Consider the following 27,221-nt stretch of genomic DNA (forward strand, 5'->3'; position numbering starts at 1 on the left):
ATCCGAGATTAATTGATAGAAAAGCTGGTGGTGCCACAGTTGTACTATCGGGCCGTGCTAGAGATGGCACACACACATGCTGGGTGGACACTTGGGGTAAAAAAACAAATATGAATACAACAGAGGTTCTTTTGGCCTGGGATTTATGCTGAGTTCCAAAGGTATTATGAGTCCTGTCCCGAGTGCCAATTTACCACACCTACTGCATACAGCTAGAGGGTCCATTCCAGTAGCGTAGCTACCGGGGGGCAGAGGGGGCCATCGCCCCGGGCCCCGCGCTCTGAGGGGGCCCACCCGGAGCTACGATACTGCAACTGCATCGGCGCGCGCAGCGCACCGATGCAGTTACATTCTGTGGCAGAGCAGGGAGAATCGATCTCCCTGCTCTGCCGCTATGGGGCCCCTGAGCAGGCGGGGGTGCCCGGTGCCAGCAGTGGGCCCCCCGCCCGTCATTGCATGCTGAGCTGTATCGGCGGCATCTAGCTGATACAGCTCACCGCAGTGATGAGGGAAGGAGCGTAGCCTCCCATCATCCCCCACGTCTGACAGCGGGTGCGATGACATCACCGCCCAGCGCCCGCTGTCAGATGAGCGGGAGCAGGAGCAGGAAGCACCGCTGGAACAAGGAGTTAGAGAGGTGAGTATTTATTTTACTGTGTTTTTCTATGGGGTTGCCTTATTCTACAGGATCTGCCTATAGGGGGGAGTGCTGCCTTATTCTACAGGATCTGCCTATAGGGGGAGAGTGCTGCCTTATTCTGCAGGATCTGCCTATAGGGGGGAGTGCTGCCTTATTCTATAGGATCTGCCTATAGGGGGGAGTGCTGCCTTATTCTGCAGGATCTGCCTATAGGGGGGTAGTGCTGCCTTATTGTGCAGGATCTGCCTATGGGGGGGGGGTGCTGCCTTATTCTGCAGGATCTGCCTATAGGGGGGAGTGCTGCCTTATTCTGCAGGATCTGCCTATAGGGGGGGGAGTGCTGCCTTATTCTGCAGGATCTGCCTATAGGGGGGGAGTGCTGCCTTATTCTGCAGGATCTGCCTATAGGGGGGAGTGATGCCCTACTCTGCAGGATCTGCCTATAGGGGGGGGGGAGTGCTGCCTTATTCTGCAGGATCTGCCTATGGGGGGGAGTGCTGCCTTATTCTGCAGGATCTGCCTATAGGGGGGAGTGCTGCCTTATTCTGCAGGATCTGCCTATAGGGAGGACTGCTGCCTTATTCTGCAGGATCTGCCTATGGGGGGGGAGTGCTGCCTTATTCTGCAGGATCTGCCTATAAGGGGGAGTGCTGCCTTATTCTGCAGGATCTGCCTATAGGGGGGGGGGAGTGCTGCCTTATTCTGCAGGATCTGCCTATAGGGGGGGGAGTGCTGCCTTATTCTACAGGATCTGCCTATAGGGGGGAGTGCTGCCTTATTCTGCAGGATCTGCCTATAGGGGGGAGTGCTGCCTTATTCTGCAGGATCTGCCTATAGGGGGGAGTGCTGCCTTATTCTGCAGGATCTGCCTATAGGAGGAGTGCTGCCTTATTCTACAGGATCTGCCTATAGGGGGGGAGTGCTGCCTTATTCTGCAGGATCTGCCTATAGGGGGAGTGCTGCCTTATTCTACAGGATCTGCCTATAGGGGGGGGGTGCTGCCTTATTCTGCAGGATCTGCCTATAGGGGGGAGTGCTGCCTTATTCTACAGGATCTGCCTATAGGGGGAGTGCTGCCTTATTCTGCAGGATCTGCCTATAGGGGGGAGTGCTGCCTTATTCTGCAGGATCTGCCTATAGGGGGGAGTGCTGCCTTATTCTGCAGGATCTGCCTATGGGGGGGAGTGCTGCCTTATTCTGCAGGATCTGCCTATAGGGGGGAGTGCTGCCTTATTCTGCAGGATCTGCCTATAGGGGGGAGTGCTGCCTTATTCTGCAGGATCTGCCTATAGGGGGGAGTGCTGCCTTATTCTGCAGGATCTGCCTATAGGGGGAGTGCTGCCTTATTCTACAGGATCTGCCTATAGGGGGGGAGTGCTGCCTTATTCTGCAGGATCTGCCTATAGGGGGGAGTGCTGCCTTATTCTACAGGATCTGCCTATAGGGGGGGGTGCTGCCTTATTCTGCAGGATCTGCCTATAGGGGGGAGTGCTGCCTTATTCTACAGGATCTGCCTATGGGGGGGAATGCTGCCTTATTCTGCAGGATCTGCCTATAGGGGGGAGTGCTGCCTTATTCTACAGGATCTGCCTATGGGGGGGTGCTGCCTTATTCTGCAGGATCTGCCTATAGGGGGGAGTGCTGCCTTATTCTACAGGATCTGCCTATAAGGGGGAGTGCTGCCTTATTCTACAGGATCTGCCTATAGGGGGGAGTGCTGCCTTATTCTACAGGATCTGCCTATAAGGGGGAGAGCTGCCTTATTCTACAGGATCTGCCTATGGGGGGTGCTGCCTTATTCTACAGGATCTGCTTATGGGGGGGTGCTGCCTTATACTACAGGGTCTGCCTATGGGGGGTGCTACTTTAAACTACAGGGTCTGCCTATAGGGGTGCTGCCTTGTGCTATATTGAGGACTATCTGGCACATTATACTATATGGAGGTTATCTATGGGGCCATCATACAGTGTGGGGAGCCATCAAACAGTTTGGAGGCTAATAATGTGTCAGTATACTGTGTAGGTGGTACTATACAGTCAGAGAGCATTATACTGTGTATGGGGGAGCTGTACAGGGGGGGGGGAAACTCGGGACATTATTAAATGTAAAGTGGGCACTTATTGTAATAGGGGAACTCAGGTTACTGTGACTATCAAAGGGGCACACAGAAGGCATTATTACTTTCTAGGGGGCAAAATGTGGGCTCTGTTTTCTAGGGCACTTGCACCCGGCATTACTATATCATAGAGGGCTGCTTTAGAATTTAGAGGGTACAGAGAACCACAGAGTAGGTGCAGTAATAGGGTCACATACGGCAGCAGCGGCTCAGTATTGGGGTATCAGTGGCAGTAATAAGGACACATACGGCAGCAGCGGCTCAGTATTGGGGTATCAGGGGCAGTAATAGGGACACATACGGCAGCAGCGGCTCAGTATTGGGGTATCAGGGGCAGTAATAGGGACACATACGGCAGCAGCGGCTCAGTATTGGGGTATCAGGGACAGTAATAGGGACACATACGACAGCAGCGGCTCAGTATTGGGGTATCAGGGGCAGTAATAGGGACACATACGGCAGCAGTGGCTCAGTATTGGGGTATCAGGTGCAGTAATAAGGACACATACGGCAGCAGCGGCTCAGTATTGGGGTATCAGGTGCAGTAAAAAGGACACATACGGCAGCAGTGGCTCAGTATTGGGGTATCAGGGGCAGTAATAGGGTCACATACGGCAGCAGCGGCTCAGTATTGGGGTATCAGGTGCAGTAATAGGGACACATACGGCAGCAGCGGCTCAGTATTGGGGTATCAGGGGCAGTAATAAGGACACATACGGCAGCAGCGGCTCAGTATTGGGGTATCAGGGGCAGTAATAGGGACACATACGGCAGCAGCGGCTCAGTATTGGGGTATCAGGGGCAGTAATAGGGACACATACCGCAGCAGCGGCTCAGTATTGGGGTATCAGGGGCAGTAATAGGGACACATACGGCAGCAGCGGCTCAGTATTGGGGTATCAGGGGCAGTAATAGGGACACATGCGGCAGCAGTGGCTCAGTATTGGGGTATCAGGTGCAGTAATAAGGACACATACGGCAGCAGCGGCTCAGTATTGGGGTATCAGGTGCAGTAATAAGGACACATACGGCAGCAGTGGCTCAGTATTGGGGTATCAGGGGCAGTAATAGGGACACATACGGCAGCAGCGGCTCAGTATTGGGGTATCAGGTGCAGTAATAGGGACACATACGGCAGCAGCGGCTCAGTATTGCGGTATCAGCAGGATGAAGGGTTTGTACAGGTTAGGAATAGATGGTGATGGGGCTGGAATGTGAGAAGTGAAATGTGTCTTTATTGTATTCTCGGCAGGTGAGTCGTTGCTGGAAGAAGTTGTCATGTCGGTCTGGGCCAGATGAAAAAGACGGGAAAAGTGACGATTCCATCATAAAGGACGTCAGCGGTAAGACATTATCTGTAAATGTGCTGTGATCTCTTATATGTTCTGTAGGACTGGTATTTACCACTGACCATATGGTGGTAATATCCATGTTGGTCGTTATATAGAGATTATCTTCAGTAATAGCGCGGTCATCTGCTGAGGTTCTCCTCCACTATTAGGGGGCGTCATCGAGTTGTAATCAAGGTTAACTGGTTAGGGGCCCACTCAGAAGCTTCGCCCCCCCTGGACCAAAACCCTAGCTACGCCTCTGGTCCATTCCATTACTGTCTGCTGCTGCCTATTACAGATATTGACCATATATACATAGCCCCAGGTATCAGTGGCCAGGAATAATTTTTTGACATCTTAATCCTAATTATTTTATTCCAAAGCAAACCAGAGCACACTTTTTTTCTCCATTTTCTTGTTGACACTGCAGAAAACAGCCAGATCCTTTTCATAGTACAGCGTGAAAATCCAGCTATTTTAAATGATTTTGCCCATCCCAGCAATCACATCTGAGTGCGCAGTTAATTCTGCCATTTTTGTGGTACTGTAAAAATTTTTGGAGTGTCTTATACAATTTATTGACACCATTTTGCTGCCAAAAAAATATTTAGCTCCCAAAATAATATTTAGCTACAGGACAGATATTTTCCACTGGGTTTTGTCCGCCACATGGATCGCATATCATTGAGTTTAAAATTGTTCCATTTCAGACCTCCATAGAATTGTTTTTGTTGTGTCTTAGCCTACTTATTGACACAATTTTACTGGCCAAAATAAATACAGGAAATATATTTGAAAGTGTGGTATGTCCATCACACGCCTCATCTATCTGTGGGCTACAAATTGTGGCATTTCTCCTACATTGAACTGTTTCTGCTGTGTACTACCCTAGTAAGTGACACTATTTTTCTGTAAAAAAAATTTAAATACAGGCCACATACTTTACAGTGTGGTATCTTTGTCACACACCTCATCTATCTGTGGGCTACAAATTGTGGCATTTCATGCCTCCATTCAACTGTTTTTCCTGTGTGCTATCCTAGTTCTTGAAACAATTTTTCTGTAAAAAAAATAAAAATACAGGCCACATATTTTACAGTGTGGTATCTCCATCACACACCTAATCTATCTGTGGGCTAAAAATTGTGGCATTTCAGGCCTACATTCAATTGTTTTTGCTGTGTGTTACCCTAGTTCTTGAAACTATTTTTTTGTAAAAAATAAAAATACAGGCCACATATTTTACAGTGTGGTATCTCCGTAATGCACCTCATCTATCTGTGGGCTACAAATTGTGGCATTTGAGACTTCCAATCAACTGTTTTTGCTCTGTGTTACCCTAGTTCTTGAAACTATTTTTCTGCAAAAAAATAAAAATACAGGCCACATATTTTACAGTGTGGCATTTCCGTCACACGACTCAGCTATCTGTGCGCTAAAAGTTGTGGTATTTCAGGCCTACATTCTACTGTTTTTGCTGTGTGTTACCCTAGTTCTTGAAACTATTTTCCTGTAAAAAAATAAAAATACAGGCCACATATTTTACTGTGTAATATCTCCGTCACGTGTCTCATCTATCAAATTGTGGCATTTGAGGCCTCCATTCCAATTTTTTTTCCTGTATCTTAGCCTAGTTATTGACACCAGTTTGCTGAAAAAAAAATATTATCTACAGGCCAGTGTGTGGTTTTGCCACACAAAGATCACATATAAGTTCGCTCCTGTCATGCTGCTGCTAAGCAGGTAGATGCAAGCTCCACTAGATGGCAATAGAGTGGAGGGAGGACTGCACGCTGCCAGAGCAGACCTGCAGGTGACAGCAGAATAGTCAAACAAGCCGAGTTGATATTAGTCTAGCGCAGTACCAAAGGAATAAACAAACACAGAGTCAGAAGCAAGCCAAATGGGTCAGTACCGGTCAAGAGCAGGTATGCCAAAGACAAGAGACAAACAGCAGGTCAGGGTCCAAGCCAAGTCAAAAAAACAGGAGTTCTAAACATGAAAGGGAAACACTGAGTCAGGACGAGGGTGTGTGGGACAACAGACAAGTGCAAAGTCAACAACAGCAGGAGGAGAAATCAGGGTACTACCAGAGTCAGATACTCATGCCGTAGGCAGAAAATATAACTGACATGGCCTGCAGGACCCAGCAGGAAGAAATAACTAACCTGAATCCAAAATGAGGCAAGGCAAAGTTAACCCTTGACATGATCAGACCGGGAAAAGGGCAGTCAGAGCCCAAAACCCAGACTGGATAATGACAGCTCCAGATTCAGCCATTTGTAGTGAATGTGGAAAATATTGCAGTCCATTTAAATTGGCAAGGCACGTGGCAAGGGATGGAGAAGTGGATTTGATGGTGATTGTGCATACAGAGGCCGAGGCCATGAGCCACCTAAAATTGTGCCACAACAAACACCCACATCTTCTCGCCTGACATTCTTGTCCGAATTGTTAAAGGACCGCACAACACCACTATTAATCCCAGAGCAGTGTCAAAAAGGTTGTTGGTTGCATAGCGGAAAATGCTTCCAGTCACTTTGCCACCACCACAACCATCCTGTCTTCCACACGGTCAAGTCTGAGTAGCCGTGAGTCTGGACCACGTATTCCTCACCCTGATCCTCCTTCCTCCCACCATGCCGAGTGCCCAGAGACAACTGATCTTACACTTGCACACTCCGAAGAGCTGTTCACTTTTCCATTTATAGATTTGGGCCTCTTGTCCTGTCCACTTGAAGTGGGGCAAGATGAGCATGTAGCATTGCCCAAATATTTGAGCAGCCACGGTCACACAAAGGCGACGGTTGGAACGTGTCACAAGAGATGGACGATGATAAGACACAATTGCCAGAAAGTCAAGAGGAGAACCAGGGTGTGGAAGTGAAAGATGAGGTGGTGGATGATATAGTAACTGACCCAACCTGGCAGGAGGACATGTAGAGAGAGGAAAGCAGCAAACAGGGGAAGGAAGGCATAGCACCCCAACAAGCAGGAAGAAGCAGTGTGGTGGCTGCAAACAGAAGGCGGGCAACCGTTCCTCGCAACACCAACATGACGGAAATTGACAGCACAACTGTTAGGTCTTCCCGAGTCTGGTTGTTTTTTAAAGACTGCTGACAACTCCAAACAGGCCATTTGCACCACCTGCCATGCCTGCATCAGCAGGAGTAGCAAAATTACCATCCTGACCACCACTAGCATAATCAGGCAGATGGCAGCAAAGCACCCGACTTTGTGCGCTGAACCTCAGGGTCCAGGAACACTGCCTGAGAGTGACACCACTGCTTCTGCTGTTGTGTGCAGAAGCCAATCCCCAGTCCATGGTGCCTGTGAAGATGCCTCCTGTCCTGCACCTGTCATTGCACACACTCAACTACCACCATCATCAAGCATGTCCACATCCTTTTCCCAGCGCAGTGTTCAGTTGAACATACCCCAGTCCTTGGAACACAAGCGTAAATATGCAGCCAATGCCCCAAAGGGCACAGTACTAAATTCACACATTTCTCATCTGCTTGCGCTCAAAATGTTGCCTTTTAGTCTTGTGGAGATGGAAGCTTTCTGCAACCTGATGGCGGTGGCCCTCCCAAGGTACTCGATCTCCAGCCGCCACTATTTCTCCCGGTATGCTGTCCCGAGATTACACAAGCACGTGTCCCACAACATTACCCGTGCCCTCAACAATGCTGTTAATGGGAAATCTACCTAACCACAAGCATATGGACAAGTGCTTGTGGGCAGGGATGGTATATCTCACTGACGGGACACTGGGTTAACATAGTGGAAGCCGAGACCCATTCAGACCTTGGGATGGAATACATCATCCTGACACTAAGGATTGTGGGCCCTACGTCAATCAGGGTTGCCCCCACAGTCTACAGCTCCTGCACCTCCTCCTCCTCCTTTTCAGCCTCCATCTCCAAAATGACCACACCAGTCACAAGCTGGAAGCACTGCAGCACTGTCTCAGCCAAGCGGCAACAGGTTGTGCTGAAGCTAATATGCTTAGGTGACAAACCACACAATGCTGAAGAGTTGTGGACAGCTCTGAAAGAGCAGGCAGAACTGTGGCTGACCCTGCTGAAGCAACAGCCAGGCATGGTCGTGTGTGAGAATGGCAGGATCCAGGAGGTGGCTCTGAGGCGAGGCAAGCTCACAAACTTACCATGCCTGGCTCATGTGCTTAACCTCATTGTTCAACGCTTTCTCAAAACCTACCTGGAGCTGCCAGATCTGCTTGTCAAAGTACACCACCTGTGTACCATCTTAGAATGTTAGCTACAGCTTCCGCCGCCCTTGCTGTGCTTCAGCAGCGTTTGCAGTTTCCTGCTCACCGACTGATGTGTGATGTCCCCAAGTGTTGGAAATCTTCACTGCATATGTTGGAAAGGATTTGTGAGCAGAAGAGGGTAGTTGTTGACTATCAGCATCAGCAAGGCCATCAGTATTCAGTTCAGACCCCATACATAAGACATCAGTATTGGACATAGATATCAGACATATGTACCATCCTACAAAATTTTGAGGAGTCCACCAAGATGGTGAGTGTTATGATCTGGTGGCCTAGGAGCAGCATGAGATGTACTCTGGAGAAGGTGGTATCTGTACTGACCGCAGACCCTGAACTTAACACCGCAACTAGAAGCAGCCGTGGGATGTACCTACCAATCCTAGACACCTCGACACAGCTGGAGGACTAATTAACCCTATAAATAGAAAAGGGAAAACTATCTTGCCTCAGACAAAATCCCCAAAGGATAGACGGCCCCCACAAATATTGACTGTGAGAGGAGAGGAAAAAACATACACAGACTGAAAACAGGATTTAGCAAAGGAGGCCAATCTAGCTAAATAGGAAGGATAGGACAGAGAACTATGCGGTCAGTATTAAAATACTAGAAAATGTCCACCACAGAAAATACAAAAACTCCACATCTGACTAAAGACATGGAGGGTATATCTGCCTCTCCAGAGATTCCAGCTTGGCTGCATAAATCCTTACACAGATTAAGCTGGACAAGAAAAAAACATGAAATGCACTGAACAATAAGGCCCACAAAATGTGGGCTGCAAAAACAAGCAGAACTTATCTTAGTTTAAATGAACAGCAAGCAGGAGAGACCAGGAAGGGATGTGAATCCTCCAGAAACAATGAACAACTGGCACTGACTAAAGGGTGAAGCCAGACTAAATAGCCCAGTCCGAAGTGGACACACCTGATGACTGCTGTGAAAGACAGACAGCAACGCTACCACTTATAACCACCGGAGGGAGCCCAAGAGCAGAATTCACAACAGGTGAGCGGCAATGACGCCATAATTAGAGGCACCATCCCGCTTCTCTATATTCTGGAAAGCTCTCTGCTCACAATGAAAGAGGATGCATTGCAGACAGAGCACGATGAAATGGAGCAAGGAATCATACAGGGTGATTACACACAGCCCGGCCTCATGTCATCCCAACGTGGATTAGTTGACAATGAGGAAGAGGAGGAGGACGAAGAAAAGGAGCTACTTTTATGCACTATAGACGGTACTACAAGCACAACTATCGTACCGTCTGTTCAGCGTGGATGGCCTGAGGGCAGGGAGGAGGAGGAGAAGGAGAGAATGGTCAGTCATCCTTTTGGTGAGGACACGGACGTCTTGCCTGTTTGGAGTATGGCATGCATGACTTTATGTCGCACTGCCTTTCCCGTGACCCTCATATTGTAAAAATTTTGGGTGACAGACATTACTGGTTGGTGACAATTCTAGACCCACACTCCAAGGAGAAATTTCAATCTTTTCTTCCAGAGGTAGACTGGTGTACTAAAATGGTGCATTACCAGAAGGCCATTGTTGCGGAATTATTAGAAAAATTACCATCTGAAAAAGCTGGTGGCAGAGGTCACAGTTTATGGACAACCAAGGAGTACAGGTGAGAGAGACACAACTCCAATCCAGCAGAGGCATGGGAACACTGGCAAAGTTCTGGAAGAGTTTTCTCAGACCTTCCCCTCGCACTGGCCCTGAGGCTCATGGGTACTCTCACAAGGAGTGCAAAGTTTTGGAATATGCTGAGGGAGTACCTTGCTGACAGTACCAACATTCTCAGTGATTCCTCTGTGCCTTTTAATTATTGGGTATCCAAGCTGGATACATGGCATGAACTTACTCTCTACGCCTTGGAAGTCCTGGTCTGACCTGCTGCTAGCATTTTGTCAGAGCAAGATTTTAGTGCTGCTGGTGGAATTATAACTAATAAGCGCATCTGCCTGACAACTGAAAATGCTGACAGGCTGACTCTTATAAAAATGAACAAGGGCTGGATAGGACCAGACTTCACTACACCACAGAATGGACGCCCCCCCCATAAAAATACATGGGGGGTCGCATGATAACACGGCCCCTACAGCTATATCATTCCCCCCCTTAATGGGGCTCTTTAATATGTGGTTTGGGACTCATTAGAACTTATATGCATTGATTTTATGTGAAAGGGTTAAATTTCTAAGTAAGCTGCGCTATGCGTGAGCAGGTTCTAACCGGTTTCATCTAGTTTTATTCCCGCACTTTTTATGAATTTTGATTGGCCTGTGTGTAAAGTGCGGGAAGAATATCTCCTATATAATCAGCTGTTCCATCAGCTGTCGTTCAGTCACCTGATGAAGACAGAAGACAGCTGATGGATTCCCTCATACAGCAGCTGATCCTGAGAGCGGAGGCGGAGGGCGGAGCTGAATGGCTAAGGAGTTGCTTGGCGTCGAGCCCGGCTGTAAAACCTACCTCTGATATAGAGGTGCCGGCTTCTCCTGGGCCCAGGCTGTCACCCTCCCCTCAGCGGGAAGAAGATACTTCGACTCCGGCGCGGTCAAGCCGGAGCACCGGGAGGAGCCGCAGAGCAAGAGTGGCGTATTCTCCGCCGCCACCATCTTCTCTGAGGCCGGAAGCCAGTATGTCGGCGCGCAACAGAAAGAGGAAGTCTCCGCGGCGGAAGTCTCGGAGTCCGCCGCGGGATATTCAAGAGAGCCAGATGTCGTCGCGTCTTCAAGCTCCGGATGCTGCAGCGATACCCGGCGCGTCAAGAGGGGGTGAACCGGAAGAGCCTGTTATGGCGGCAGATTCAATTGATCCCTCATCTAACCGCTTCGGCCGTACAAGCGCCGCAGCGGTCCAGGGATCCTGGCGCAGCGCTGCGCCCTCTGGCAGCGGCGTCCTCCTCTCCAGCTCCTTGGCCGCCACATCTTCAGCTGCCATATCTTCAGCAGCTACTTCCTGGACATCGCATACAGAGCCCAGCAGAGAAAGGGTGCGTCCTCCGTGTCAAGCGCATTCGCCTGCAGGAGCAGGCTTGAGTGCTGATACCTACTCCTCTCAAGATCGGAGGCTTCACGGAAGCGGTGAGAGCCTACATGTGCCCTTGTCTGTGAACCCACTTAATGTGAAGGATTTAGTGAGGGAGGCATTGGAGGAATATCTGGGCAGTGGCAGTAATTCTTTTTCCCCTAGATGTTCTTTCAATGATTCTAATTCTGGTAACAGTAATCCTGTCTTAAGGCCAGGTCTGCCAGAGATTCTTGTAAAGGAATCTCTTACCTGTGACGTTTCACCGCTGGGTTTTCATTTAACCCCTGCGGTGAAAGATTTGATTTGGAGCAAGGCATTTGTGGATATATTTTCCCTTTTGCCTTCTGGTAGGGAGCAGCAGGGTAGATTTGAGAAGAGGGATGAGTCTGATGATAAACGAAAATCCATTCCAGTTAAATCCTTTAATAACTGGATCCAGGCCTTCTCAATCTATTCTGCTGTATTAGGTGAGAAATATTTAAACCTATGCTCTGGGCTGTTCCAACATTTAGATTCCATTTTAGAAGCATACCGTAACTTCGGAGGTATGGCTTGGCTTCTTTACGATGAGGCCTTCAGGCAAAAATTGTCAATGTTCCCTAATTTATCTTGGGGTTCGAAAGACGTTGGGCTGTGGATTAACCTAATGATACCTCAGAGGTTCCCAGCCCATAAACAGAATCCTAACCCCACGGTAAAGAAGGGAGTCTGCTTTGCATTTAATGAATCATCTTGTAAATGGGCCCAGAATTGCAGGTTTGGGCATGAATGCTCCTTCTGTGGGGGCATTCATCCGATGTCCAAATGTTATAAAAAGCAGATGCAAGGTATTCAGCACACTGGCAATAGAGAAACCTTTTCTAAGAGCAACGACGCCAGTGAACCTGGAAAGCATGGCTCCATGGCTAAAAATATACCCAGATCAGGAGAGTAGTTCGCTTCTTTTTAACGGATTTTTAAAAGGATTTTTTGTACCCCAATTTTCAGGCACAGGTTGCAGGAATGTGGCTAACCTTCCATCTGCGCTTGAATTCCCTCATGTAGTAGAAGAAAAAATCTTAGCAGAATTAAAATCGGGTAGGGTGGCCGGTCCGTTTGATACTCCCCCTTTTGAGAATTTTAGGATCTCACTGTTAGGCGTAGTTCCTAAAAAAGACAGCGGGTCTTTTAGACTTATTCATCATTTATCGTACCCTAAGGGCGAATCGCTAAATGATGAAGTGGGGGGTTATAACTGTTCAGTTCATTATACATCATTTGATGTAGCATTAGACCTATTACGGAAATTTGGTCGCGATGCCCTTATGGCAAAATCGGACATAAAATCTGCTTTTAGGATCCTACCAGTTAAGGGTTTAACTCCCTGGGTTTCTCTTTTAAGAATAAATTCTTTTTCGATAAATGTCTCCCGATGGGATTTTCCCTCTCGTGTTTCTATTTTGAATCCTTTTCTACATTTATTCAATGGGTAGTGGAGTTTGATTTTTCAGGAGGTGGTATGTTACACTATCTTGATGATTTTTTGTTTGTTGGTCCGTTGGGATCTGTTAAATGTCAGTCTCTGTTGGATAGGTTTTTAGAAGTTTGTGACCGATTTGGTGTCCCCATCGCTAAGGAGAAAACAGTACCTCCTTGTACGTCAATTGAGTTTTTAGGTATTGTAATTGATTCTCATAGTATGTCTTGCTCTTTACCCCCCGACAAATTGTTTAAGTTGCAAGCGGCAATATCCCGCTGTTTGATACTAGAGAAAGTGACGCTGAAAGAATTACAGTCTCTGTTAGGACTTTTAAATTTTGCTTTAAGAATCATCCCCATGGGCAGGGTATTTTCTAGGGGGCTTTATGATGCCACAGCCGGTCATTCTTCCCCTAAGTCTCACATACGCCTGGGGAGGGATTTGAAGGACGATCTTAAAATATGGTTGCAGTTTTTGTCTAGTTTCAATGGTAGCACCATGTGGCAGAATTCTTTCGTATCAGCTGAGGATATCAGTTTACATTACTACGCTGACAGTGAGTCTGGATTTGTCATATCACTAGCCTCTCGTTGGGCATCGGAGTCATGGCCTTTATTTTGGCGGGAACTCCGGGTTTTGAGTAACCAGACAGTATTGGATTTATTCTCGATATTCCTATGTTTGGAACTTTGGGGAGTTTTTCTGAAGGACAATAGAATCTTGTTTTCTTCTAATAACCAAGGTGTAGTTTTTGCTTTAAATACTCTTTCATCTAAGAATAAATGGGCTGCTAAGATTATCAGACGTATTGTTTTTCTGTGCTTGGAACTTAATATTTGGATTAAGGCCTCTTTTTCCCATAAGGACGATATTAGTAATACGGCATCTGTTTGTCACCGCCAGCAGGAATCCCTGAAATTGGAGAACAGAGCTTTCTGCCCGCAATGGATATGGAATGTGATTCAGGATTAGTTTCACACTTCATTGCCAAATCATTGGCTGACAGAACATGGGCCGATTATTCGGCGGCATGGAAGCTTTGGATGGTTTTTTGTTCAGCCAGAATTCACCCTCATGATAATTGTAGCGTAAAAATAGCGCTTAATTTTTTAGAGCATCTGGCCCAGAAAGGCTTATCCTTCTCGGCGTTATCAAAAAATGTCGCAGGAGTCTCGTTTTTTCTCAAATTGCTAGGTGTAAAGCCAATGTCCGATATATTTCATGTTCGGCAATTTTTGAAAGGGTTTAAAAAGACTCATTTTAAACCAGACGATCGTCGCCCTATTTCTTTCCAATTACTAAGCGACCTTTGCTCATCCCTCCCTTCGGTCTGTATTAATGAATTTGAGGCGTGTCTTTTCGCTACAGCCTTCTCTTTAGCCTTTTTTGCGGCCCTTCGGGTGAGCGAAGTGGTATCCCAAAAGAAGTCTCTTCCTTCTGGTTTGTCATTTGATGACGTGAAAATATTTCAGTCACACGCCATGTTATCTATTAGAAGATCAAAGACAGACCAGATAGGCAGAGGCTCCTCTATTTGTTTAAATGCTATATCTGACGGGGTCATATGCCCTGTTTCCAGCATCAGGAGATGGGCGTCATTACGCCCTAAAGTTAACGGACCATTTTTTATTCACTTCAATGGAGAACCAGCAACTATTTTTCAATTTAATTTCATCCTCAAAAAATGTTTGAAAGCATTGAATTTATCAGACCAAAAAATTTCTTCTCATTCTTTTCGAATAGGGGCGGCGACAGAAGCCGCCAGGGCTGGTCTTCAGGATAGCAAAATAAAGAGTATAGGCAGATGGGAGTCTAATAGGTTTAAGCTCTATATTCGCCCTGATTTATATGTTTCTTAATGCTTGGTTCTTTTTCAGGTTTATTATCAGTTTGGATTATCGGACATTCGTATGTCTTTTGGGCTGAAAAGAGGGCGAGTGTGAGATCATATTCCAAAAATCTTTCTTTTAATGCTTCTTTCCTTCAAGTTTTTTGGTTTAGCAGGCGTGGAATGCAATGGAGGGAACTGTTAGTCGAAATGAGAAGATTGAAGAAGATTTGGCCTAATCCTGATTTGATAATTTTACACTTAGGTGGTAATGATCTGGGTAAAATTAGCACACTTAATTTGATTGCTTCAATGAGGAGGGATATTTCCATTTTGAAAACTGAATTTTTTAATTCTACACTAGTTTTTTCAGAAATAGTACCGAGATTTTTGTGGTTCACCAATAACATGGTTTTTCTTGAAAAAATTCGTAAAAGACTCAATAGAAGCATGGAGAAATTTATGTCACTAACCGACAGTTTTTCTTTAAGGCATGTGGAGCTAGAAGAAGTTGTTCCAGGCATGTATAGAGGGGATATGGTTCACTTGTCAGAAGTGGGATTGGACATTTTAAACTTGGATTTTCAATCTACGATTGAAAAATGGCTTTGGCGTTTTGGGGGGGCCTCACCTTTTCAAGGAGAGGCGTTTGGGAGAATCGCCCGTTGAATGCGGGTGGATTTGGTAATGAACTGGAGTAACTTTAATTTATTTATTCAAATTGGTTTATTGTTGGTTATTGGATTAAATTATAATTTTATACGTAACTCAAAATAAAACGCCACGGCCATTTTCTTCCAACAAATTTCGGTGTCTTGTGTATTTATTGGGGTTTGAATGGGGTTTGTGTTACCATGGACGCCCCCCCCCATAAAAATACATGGGGGGTCGCATGATAACACGGCCCCTACAGCTATATCATTCCCCCCCCCCTTAATGGGGTTCTTTAATATGTGGTTTGGGACTCATTAGAACTTATATGCATTGATTTTATGTGAAAGGGTTAAATTTCTAAGTAAGCTGCGCTATGCGTGAGCAGGTTCTAACCGGTTTCATCTAGTTTTATTCCCGCACTTTTTATGAATTTTGATTGGCCTGTGTGTAAAGTGCGGGAAGAATATCTCCTATATAATCAGCTGTTCCATCAGCTGTCGTTCAGTCACCTGATGAAGACAGAAGACCCCACCCTCCCTCCCTTAATTTTTGTTTTATACTGTTTATAGACTGTCGTGGCGTTTGTTTGTGGGAGAATCGCCCGTTGAATGCGGGTGGATTTGGTAATGAACTGGAATAACTTTAATTTATTTATTCAAATTGGTTTATTGTTGGTTATTGGATTAAATTATAATTTTATACGTAACTCAAAATAAAACGCCACGGCCATTTTCTTCCAACAAATTTCGGTGTCTTGTGTATTTATTGGGGTTTGAATCGGGTTTGTGTTACCATGATAACAGCGAAACATAATCTCAAATCCAGTGTTATTTTTTGGTAGGTATATTTTCATGCACCTCTTTACACCCACACATGAGTATATGCTTCCTGATTTTGGCTACTTGTTGTTATCCTCCTCCTTCTCCTCATCAGCCACCACCACTCGATCACCATGGTGACCGTGATCCGTGATGCAACAGCCACGTTATTGTATTAAAGGGTGTTTTTGATGCACGTAAAAAAACATTTTTACTGATGTGTACCCCCCCCCGGGGGAAATATTTGGCAGTTTGGAAAACATTTTTAAGAGGCTATCCTCCACGTCTCTTCTGACACCACCACTAGATCATCAGGGTGAACATGTTCCATGATGCAACATCCACATTATTGTTTTCAAAGTGGTGTTTTTAGGGTCAGCAGAGTTCACCTATCATTTCTTGTGGTCCCCCATTCCCAATGAGGAGTTCAAATAAATATCAATTTAAAAAAAAAATTGGGTTGTACAGGAAGAGCAAATAGATAGTTCTGGTATGGCACTGCGCTCTGCCTACCCTCGAGAATTATTTTTTATTACCAGCATTAAATACAAATTTGTAAATGCAGATGAAGTTGATAGAAAACCACAATCTGTGTCCTCCCAGTATTCCTCTATACACATCTCAGTATTTAAATCACTATTGGCGTGATCTACTTCCATTCAGCATTTCTCTGTATTCAGATAACAGATATCACAACATGCTTCAGCAGCAGGGCAATAAGTATTGCCTACCATTGTAGAGTTCTGGATGACATTTTTACAGTGCAAAACATTAAATAGCCATGCATTTTTGTTGTCTAGAACACAGTCAGTGGACACTTAGTATTTCATCCCCTCATTTATAGTCTTCGTATCCATTTGGAGTAATTCAGATATTAAAACTACAAAACAACAAAGATTATCTTTTAAGCAGAACCAGTGTTAGGGCTAGCGGAACGCACCAAATAATTAGAAAGATAGTGTAAGGTGCGTTCGCAGCCCGGGGTCCACCGTGCAGAGATGGAACCTGCTGCTAAGTAATGATGGACTATATGGTGGTACAATGTAGATACACACAAGGGTTAACTTCACCCAGTATGAAGAAAGCAAACCCTGTTGCATCACAGGGCCACGGTACCGCACAAAGAGCGCAAGCAAGGAGTCACAGAACTCTACCCCAAGACTAGGGATAGAGTACAACTAGACCTCTTGCGCTGGGGTGTCAGAGTAACAGAAATAATAATTAAGATGCACGAGAGTGAGTGCGGTGCCGCACTGGCAGACGCCACTAACCACACAGACTTGGGTTAGGAAAGCACTGTGATAGCGCACGGCGCCGCACTGGCAGTCACAGCAAATACACGCTGTATCATGTGTTCTAGTGCTGATAACAAGTTGGGTGCTAGATAGCAATTATCCACCTTTCGCGATCAGTCAGATACAAGGGAGGGGATAATTAAAGAGCGACTTTCCCTCATCAACACACACACATTCATAAGTCTACACTAGCGCATGGCCGAGCGCCCATGCGAACCTTTTATAGTGACAGTGCTACATGACTTTCCAGATGGTCCAATAGGAGCCGCAACAGGACCTGAGCATGTGACCCCCGACCTCCAATGGGAGATCGTTCTGTGGGCATGCTCGGTATGGGAAAAGCAAGAAAGACCTGCTTGATGCTGATCAGCGCTGGCCACAAAGGCAGAGCCTGGAAGGGCAGTAGTAACCAGTCGCCCAGTATCAGCCTGAGCTAGACGCTGGGACTGACGTCTCTGCTGAGCAGGCTCCACTGCAGCTGGAGAAGAATGGGAGACCGCAGTAGAGACGGTTCGAGATTCTCCCTGTGCAGTGGCAGGAACTCGACACCTAACAACCAGATTATTGAAGAAATTTATACAAGTTATTCAACATTTAGCCTCCCTTGACATAGCAGTAGAACCATAATTGTGCTGGATCAGAATACTAGAGCAAGGGTATAACGGAAATTCTTGACGCAATGATGCAACTGCCCCACAGCAAAGATAAACTATACTACCATGCAGGTAACAGGATTGATTGTCCAATTTTTGATGCCAGACTCCTTCAAACATCAACTACCTGCTGGTGATCAGCGCTAAACAAAAAAAAGAAGCAAAATGAAGGTTTAGGTTTTTTTTTAAATATTTAGAATTATGAGTCCTCAGTGGTTGATACCTTTTAATGGCTAACTGAAAAGATGGTAACAAATTGCAAGCTTTCGAGACTACTCAGGTCTCTTCATGAGGCATAGACTAATCGTAATTCTGAAGAATCACATATTTATGCACAATACAGCACAGAAAAATGCCATAGATAAGACAGGTGACATTAAGCAGAATTACCATTAATTGAGTGCTAAACAGTTATGTCCATAAATATTGGAACAGTTCATAGATAAGGAGTGTAAATGTTTTATTGTCATCTGATTGTGGTCTTGTTCTATGTTATGGTAACCCCACATGGTCTGAGGAGCAAATTCCTTAGTTGATGTAAAAAGACATAAATCCATGCGACACATTCATTCCTGCACTGAGAGTGTCAAAGGTCATCATTAGCTTATATTCCAAGACTCTTCTGTCTCTCTGAGATTTGAAGTTATCTTTTATTAAGTAATTCCCTGTCCAAAATGCTATGATCAGGGATACAAAAATGTATTGCCACAGGTAGATCCATTCTTTTTTCTCTTATTGTATGGCGATGAGAGTTGATCCTTGCTCTCAGTTTCTGCCCTGTCTCCCCTACATACAGACCCCCAGTTGGACATTTAGCACAAATAATTAGGTACACCACATTAGATGTGATGCAGCTTGAAATTCCTGGTATCTTGTAGTTCTGATGTGAATTAGGGATCTATATATTGTCAGTGGTCATTATAAATGGACAGGTTTTACGTTTTTTTCTGGTTGCAAGGAAAGGTTCCTGCAGCTGTTGGAGAGGACAGCGAGCTTCTGACAATGATGCTTCTTAGATTTGGGGGCTGCCTAAAACACAGTAGTGGAGGTCTGGAAAAATGGATTGTAAGCGGGCATCTTTTTGAAGTAAAGGTTGTAATTTCCGTGCAGCTCCCCTTAGCACCTCCAGATTTGGATTGTAGGTGACTACTAGAGGCATCTGATTATGTTCTTCTTTAGCTTTGTAATGTACCAAGTAATTCCTTGACATTCTAGTTGCTCTTGTAATTTGGTTTTGAATTGTTCTTGGATGGTAGCCCTGATTCAAAAAGGTCTTTCTGAGGTGACCACGGTGTTCATCTCTATCCATAGGGTTGGAACATATACGGTTGTATCTGATGGTTTGGCTGTAGACAATAGAATTTTTTATGTGTTTTGGATGGAAACTGTCCCATTTAAGGTATGTTGGACGGTCGATTGGCTTTTGATACAGGGATGTCTCTATTTTATTGTTCTGCAGCTTAATGATGGTGTCCAAAAAGTTGATTTCAGTGCAGGAGTAGTTGGGTATTAAGTTGATGGTAGGATGAAATTGATTAAATTGTTCATGGAACGTCTTTTAGCTGTTGCTCAGACTCCGTCCAGCTGATTAAAATCTCATCAACATAGCGCAGTAGGCCAGAGGCCTAGTGGGATATGAGGACAAAAAGTCGCTTTCAAGCTTGGCCATGAAAAGATTTGCATACTCTGGGGCCATTTTTCTTCCCATTGCTGTGCTAGTCTTCTCTGGATATATCTTGTTGTCAAATTCAAAGTAATTGTGGGTGAAGATGAATTTTATAAGTTTCACCTCAGAATCAGCATCAGTCCCTGTATTTTCCATGAAGAATTTGCAGGCATTTAATCCATGCTGGTGTGGGATATTAGAGTACACAGATTCCACATCCATGGTGGCCAGGATGGTTCCTTCTGGTAGAGTACCTATTGCTGATAGTTTATTCAATAGGTCAGTTGAGTCCTGAATGAAGTTGGTTGTATCCTTTACCAGTGGTTTAAGAATACCCTCTACCCATCCAGATACCTGCTCAGTAAGGGTGCCCACACATGAAATAATTGGTCTTCCTGGATTTCCAGATTTGTGGATTTTGGGAAGCATGCAGAATGTCCCTGTTCTTGGACTTTCTAGTATCAGGTCATTGGTTCTTAGGGATTCATCAGACAGACAGGATACTAACTTGTTTAATTTCTTGTAATATTCCTGTGTAGGGTCCGACTACAATTTTTTGTAGTAGCGTGTGTCCATAAATTGTCTGTTTGCTTCTTTCATATAGTCTGATATGTTCATCATGACTATTGCACCACCCTTGCCAGCAGGTTTAATGATTTTTTTTTAAGGAGTCTCTGGGCCCATATGTGACTTGGGAATCTCTCTTATTACAGTCTCCAAGTTGTGCCGGTGTCATCATAGCTTAATCTTAAATGCAGTTGGTTGGATGACTGCTGATGACCCTGAGGATTTAAAGAATTCTTTTAAGATAGTGTCAGGATCAACTTCAGCTGGAGGATTTGAATCAACACTGGAGGAGGAGGAGGTTATGTTTCTTCTAGATTCACCTTGCTTATTTGATGGGGTGTCATTTAATCTTTGAAGGGTGGGCAGGTCTGATATTTTCACACTAAAATTCAAATGAAAATTGCATTTTATTGGTTGTCCATCTAGATATCTGTTGTTGTATTTTTTGTAGGCATCAACTGCATCTTCTGTTTATATAAACACAACCTCTGCAACTCTGTAACTCAACAAGTGGGTGAGCTTCAAGGCACCATATACACATAAAAGCTACACGATATCTTCCTCTGTGACTCTTGGATGCAAATTATTAATGGTCATTTTTTTGCCTTCCAAAGGGCTAAAGACAGACTCTTTTGGAGTAATCCCTACTGAAGAACTGTCCTCCTTTGTGAGAAGTGTCCATGACACGTTGGTTAGAGCCCTTGGGTGCAATAAAGGTGGCGAAGTCTCAAGCTGAGTAGACAAGACAGCTCTGTATCATTCTGTACCACTTTAGTAAGAGGTAAAGTTTGTCCAAGAAAAAATAAATTTCCAGACATTCCTGGCCTTTTTTTGCACAGTGTTGGCAGCTGTGATTTTCATCTTCTTGGTGGGGATGTGGGAACATTCCAAGTCGTCATCAATGACATCATCGTCCATATCTTGTAAATAGGTAATGTGTGGTTTCCCTGGTTTGTGGTTAACAACATTTATTCCCATACCTTTACCTGAAGAAATAGTTTTCGGCTGTGAAATTTTGATTGTCTTGGTAATATTTATGTTTGAAGATGAAGAACCTTGTGCCACGAGTGTGTTTATAGTTACGGCAGGTGCACCCCTCTTTAAACTTAGTTTTTCACGAGCAGCATCCATCAGTTTTGGTTGGTTGTCCTCCAACACTGATCTGCTGCTTTCTAGAATTCAGCATCTCATGAGCATCTTACCCTTTAACCTTGATATGAAAACATGCATCTTTGGCAACCAAGTTTTCATGGGTATCTTTTAGGCCTAGCTTGAGACGCGCATCTGTTACAGCTACAGCATTTTGCCTTACATACAAATCATTACCCTGGAAAGGATGTTCCTTATCATTTTTCCCAGGAAAATCCATTTTGGTTTTGTTTTTGTATGTTTTATTGTGCACCTGTTAAAGTGGCATAAGACTCTGGCAACATTGTTCACAGCTGTGACCTGGGAGTCAGAAATGCTTCCAGGGGTATTCCCCTTGATGTTCCCATGTCATTTGAGCATTGTTCCCATGGATTTCAGATGTTTTTAGACCCTAAAAGGACCCCTGGGGGGTCGCAGCAAAAATGCTCGGTTTTCCCATAGACTTACATTGGGCTCCTTGCTCGGGTCGAGTACCTGAGCATTCCAATTTGCTCGACCTGAGCAACAAGCACCCAAGCATTTTAGTGCTTGCTCATGAATAGCATCTACCCATTATAGAGGTACACTTTGAGCGGATAGCAATGGATCTGGTGGGCCCTATAGTGAAATCAGCCCGTGGCCATCAACATATTCTGGTCATAGTGGATTACGCTACATGGTACTCAGAGGCGTTACCCGCGAGCTGTTTGCAATGTTTTGTCACCTTGGGCTACCAAAAAAGATCCTTACTGATCAGGGGACTCCTCCAAGGTGACCAGGAAGCTATGTAAGCTGCTCCAGATTAAACGGCTACGCACAATGGTGTACCACCCATAAACCGACGGGTTAGTGGAGAGGTTTAATTAGACCCTCAAATCCATGCTCAAAAAGGTAGTCGCCAAGGACAGGAGGGATTGGGACATGCTATTGCCCTATCTAATGTTCGCTCTCCTTGATGTACCACAGGTGTCCATGAGTTTCTCCCCATTTGAATTATTGTATGGTGGGCAACCGAGGGGGTTGCTGGACGTAGCCAAGGAGACTTTGGAACAGGAGCCAACTCCGCATAAGAGTGTCATTGAGCACGTGGCAAGCATGCATGGCCAGATTGCGGTAGTCAGGCTTATAGTAAAGGAGCATCTGATGGGTTCCCAGGCCACACAGAGCCGCACGTATAATAAAAAAGTCACTGTCAGGTCCTTTAAAGAAAGAGAATAAGTATTGGTACTAGTGCACACCACAGAGAGTAAACTCATAGCCAAGTGGAAAGGGCCTTATGAGATATGGGGGAAGGTAGGAGAAGTGAATTATAGAGAGTACCAACCCGAAAAGAGAAAACCTGAACAACTGTACCATGTAACCCTACTAAGTGTGTAAGCCCGCAAGGGCAGGATCCTCGCCCCTCTGTATCAGTCTGTCATTGTTAGTTTGTTTACTGTAAGTGATATCTGTAACTTGTATGTAACCCCTTCTCATGTACAGCACCATGGAATCAATGGTGCTATATAAATAAATAATAATAATAATAATAAAAAAGTGCCTGGAAGGACTGGAAATGCTTGATCACAGAGGTGACTCTGGTCGTACCAACATGGAACCCTCTGTCACTGGTCAAGGATGTGGGCGGGGGTGAGGTTAAGATAAATGACGCTCTCACAAAACAGCAGCGACGGGAGGCTCGGATTCTGATGCAACAGATTACCGATATATTCTCAGAGCTGCCAGGGCAAACCTTGCCAATCCACCATTGTTGCCGAGCCCCGGTTAAGGGTATGGATGAAACTGTACCCAGTGCCAGAAGCCCAGAGGCAAGCCATCACAGTTGAAGTGAAGCAAATGCTTAAATTGAGAGTCATCGAGGAATCCGGAGTGAGTGGGATAGCCTGATTGTACTAATTCCAAACGTAGACGGGTCATTAAGTTTTTGGAATGACTTCAGGAAATTGAATGAGGTATCTAAGTTTGACCTCTATCCAATGCCCAGGGTGGATTAGCTGATTGAGAGACTGGGGAAAGCCCGGCACTTCACCACACTTGATCTGACCAAAGGTTAATGGCAGGTCCCACTGACTGAATATGCAAAAGAAAAGACCGCATTTATAACGCCAGAGGGTCTATATCTCTATGTTGTCTTGCCTTTTGGATTACATGGGGCTCTGGCCATATTCCAGAGTCTGATGAACCTAGTGTTAGAGCCTCATTGGAAGTATGTGTTAGCATATTTAGATGACATAGTCATCCTTAGTATCGACTGAAAAACTCACCTGTCCCAGGTACAGGCAGTGCTGGATTCTCTCAGAATTGCGGGGTTAACAGAGAATCCAAAAAAGTATGTGATAGGACTCACGGAAACCCGGTAACTAGGATACGTGATTAGCCGTGGGGTTATCAGATCACAAACAAATAAGATTGAGGCCATCCAAAACTGGCCCAAGTGGCAAAATACAAAAAAAGTGAAGGCATTCCTTGGCATCATTGGGTACCACCGCCAGTTTATACCCAATTTTGCTGGGAAATCAGCACTCCTAACCAACCTCTTAAAGGGTAAGAAGTTGGTTATGGTCCGGTGGAATCCTCAAACGAAGGAAGCATTCCAGTCCCTGAAGTCAGCGCTGTGTGGACAGCCAGTCCTCATTAGCCCTAACTTCATGAAAACCTTTGTTGTACAAACAGATGCCTCAGATGTGGGCAAGAAGTGAATGGGGATGAACATCCAGTCACTTACTTGATCAGGAAACTGACTCCGGCAGAGAAAAATTATAGTGTAGTGGAGAAGGAGTGCTTGGCGATTAAGTGGGCCTTGGAGTCCCTATGCTACTAGTTGCTCGGGCGTCAGTTTTGTTAGGTAACGGACCACTCACTCCTTGTCTGGATGAGAAATGCAAAAGAAACGAATGCTAGAGACACCAAAAGGTTCCTTTCCCTACAAAACTTCAGTTTTTGAGTGGAACATCGGGTGGGGAATTCGCAGGGAAATGCAGATGCCCTGTCACGTGCATCTTGTATGGTGGCAAACGTTCAACCTCACAAGCTTGAACAAGGGGTGTCGCATGTGAGGCAATGACAGGTATTATATGCAAGGGTCACTATGTATCCCCCATGTTGCACACAGAAGCGTATTAAGGCGCTGGAGTGCATTGCAGTCACAGATATAGCTGTGGCTGAAATGCAAGATAAAAGTAAGTGTGGTCTTGGACAAGCTATTTGCCCAAGGCAGAGTTTTAAAAAACCCAGTATGGGCCTTTATTTTTGCAGCGAACTACAGGATATAGTGGGACTGTTTGCTCACTCCAGGCCGGTTCTTACAAGTGGCCCATGGCCACAGATTCCATTTAAAAACCCTGCAGCAAAGGGTTGGGTGTGTCAGTGTTTGCTTGCAAGCCGCAGAGCAGTTGGCTCTGCAATAGCCAGTGTGTGTGAGGAAACGCTGAGCAAATAGAAGCGAATACCTGGCACCCCTCAGCGTGACACTATGGTGCAGTCACACATGGCAACCGATCTCAGTTACAGACAGTTTTATGTCCACGGATGCGATCCGGAAGATACCGTGTGCTCTTTGTTTTGTGAGGTTTGGACATTAAAATACATTTACTTTGAACTTTTCTTGAGTCACTGCCTCATTACTGCATGGTGTGAACACCACTGCACTACACTGGTTTCTAGCAGGACAGGGTCTCCTACATTATTGATGAGTAGCAAAGCTACAGTATTAGTAGAACTATAACGCTCTACACAGGTTCTGCTGTTAAACGTTCAACTTTCTCCCTGTCTGCAATACCCTGACCCCTCTGCCTGCCTCCAGTGTTTGGAAAGCAAATTATAAACCAAGTATGCAGGTCACTTAAAAAGCAGTGAGCTGTTATTCAAAGACCAGGGGCAGGCAGAGGTGTCAATATCATAATTTACTCTGTTCCCCCTCCCTTCAAACTGATTTTTGCACATGCACATTAGATGCTTTCATAAAAAAATGTATGGTCGGGGTAGGACCATGGACACTATGTACCTGTATTGTTTCCTGAAACACCAGAAAGTTAGAGTGAAAAAAGCCCCAGTGGTCAATGTGGAAATTGCAAGATTTCTATTTTTAGTTTTTAATACAGATTCTTGCATGGCAAGAAAAGTGGTATTTATTTGTATTTATTTACATAGCGCCATTGATTCCATGGTGCTGTACATGAGAAGGGGTTACATCAAAATACAAATATCACTTACAGTAAGCAAACTAACAATCATAGACTGGTACAGAAGGAAGAGGACCCTGCCCTTGTGGGATTACATTCTACAGAATTATGGGAAAGGAGACAGTAGGTAGGGGTTGCAGTAGCTTCGATGGTATTGAGGTGGCAGCATAGTCATTACAGGATGTAAGCTTTTTTGAAGAGATGGGTTTTCAGGTTCCATCTGAAGGATTCAAATGTGGTGTATCACCTGGATGTGTTGGCGCACAGAATTCCAGAGGTTGGGAGATATTCAGGAGAAATAATGGAGGTGATTGGGTGAGGTACGTTGTGGAGAGTAGGAGGTCTTGGGAGGACCAGAGATTACATGAGGGAAGCTATTTGGAGATTAGTTCAGAGATATACGGAGGAGAAAGGTTATGGATGGCTTTGTAGGTCAGTGTTAGTAGTTTAAACTGGATATGCTGGGAAATTGGGAGACAGTGAAGGGATTTGGAAGAGGGGAAGCAGGAGTGTTGGGAGGAGAGATGTTGTGAATTCCGTTCTTGGGCTCCATCCTGTGGTTATGAATGGTATTTTTGGGAGTTCTGCTCTTGGGCTCCCTCTGGTGGTTTCGAGTGGAACTTAGCAGCTGCCTTCACTAATCGGTTCCCTGGCCTTGTTATTTAACTGGGCTCTAGTCTGTAGTCGATGCCAGCTGTCAGTGTTTTCCTGTTGGATTCAGTCCTCTCCTGGAAGTACTCTGTTGGCCAGTCCATTTCAGCTTAAGATAAGTTCTGCTAGTTCTTGGGTGTATCCCTGCTTTTGACCTTCTGTTCAGGTTTAAGTTATGTCTTTTTTGTCCAGCTTGTCATTATGAAATATTCAGGCTAGTTGGAAGCTCTGGGGTGCAGATTTGCCCCTCCACACCGTGAGTCGGTGTGGAGGTTATTTTTGTAAACTCTGCGTGGATATTTAGTTTTTATACTGACCGCACAGTATCCTTTTCTATCTCTGTCTATTTAGATAGTGTTGGTCTCCTTTGCTGAAATCTATTTTCATTTCTAAGTTTGTCATTTCCCTCTCCACTCACCGTTCATATTTGTGGGGGGCTATCTTTCCTTTTGGGGGTTTCTCTGAGGCAAGATAGTTTTCCGTTTCCATCTTCGGGGTAGTTAGTTCTTAGGCTGTGTCGAGGCGTCTAGGCAGAGATAGGAACGTCCCACGGCTATTTCTAGTGTTGGTGTTAGGAGTAGGGATTGCGGTCAGTAAAGCTACCACCTCCTCAGAGCTTGTACATTTTACCCACCAGGTCATTTCTGTGCTGCTCCGTAACCACCAGGTCATTTCTGTGCTGCTCCGTAATCACCAGGTCATAACTGTGATTGCTGTCGGTGGAGCTGCCACCTCCTTGGAGTTTGTCCATGATTGGTTTTACCCACCAGGTCATCTCAGTGCTACTCCATAACCACCAGGTCATAACAGAGAGAGATTCAAGCAGCAGAGTTAAAGCGAACCTGTCAGCAGTTTTGGCCGATCTAACATGCGACCACTGCCTTTCACAGCTTATCTACAGC

General features: G+C 45.3%; 1 protein-coding gene and 1 pseudogene across 3 annotated transcripts in view; both read right to left on the reverse strand.

Annotated features, from left to right (window-relative positions):
* LOC143808679 (cytochrome P450 2K4-like) overlaps positions 1-27,221 on the reverse strand; it is a 109,434-nt gene that overhangs the window by 47,310 nt on the left and 34,903 nt on the right. The gene's annotated exons all lie outside the window — the stretch shown is intronic.
* Positions 20,528-23,404, reverse strand: LOC143809012 (polymerase delta-interacting protein 3 pseudogene; annotated as a pseudogene).

This window comes from Ranitomeya variabilis, chromosome 2 (assembly GCF_051348905.1).
Source record: "Ranitomeya variabilis isolate aRanVar5 chromosome 2, aRanVar5.hap1, whole genome shotgun sequence".
Classification (NCBI taxonomy): Eukaryota; Metazoa; Chordata; class Amphibia; order Anura; family Dendrobatidae; genus Ranitomeya; species Ranitomeya variabilis.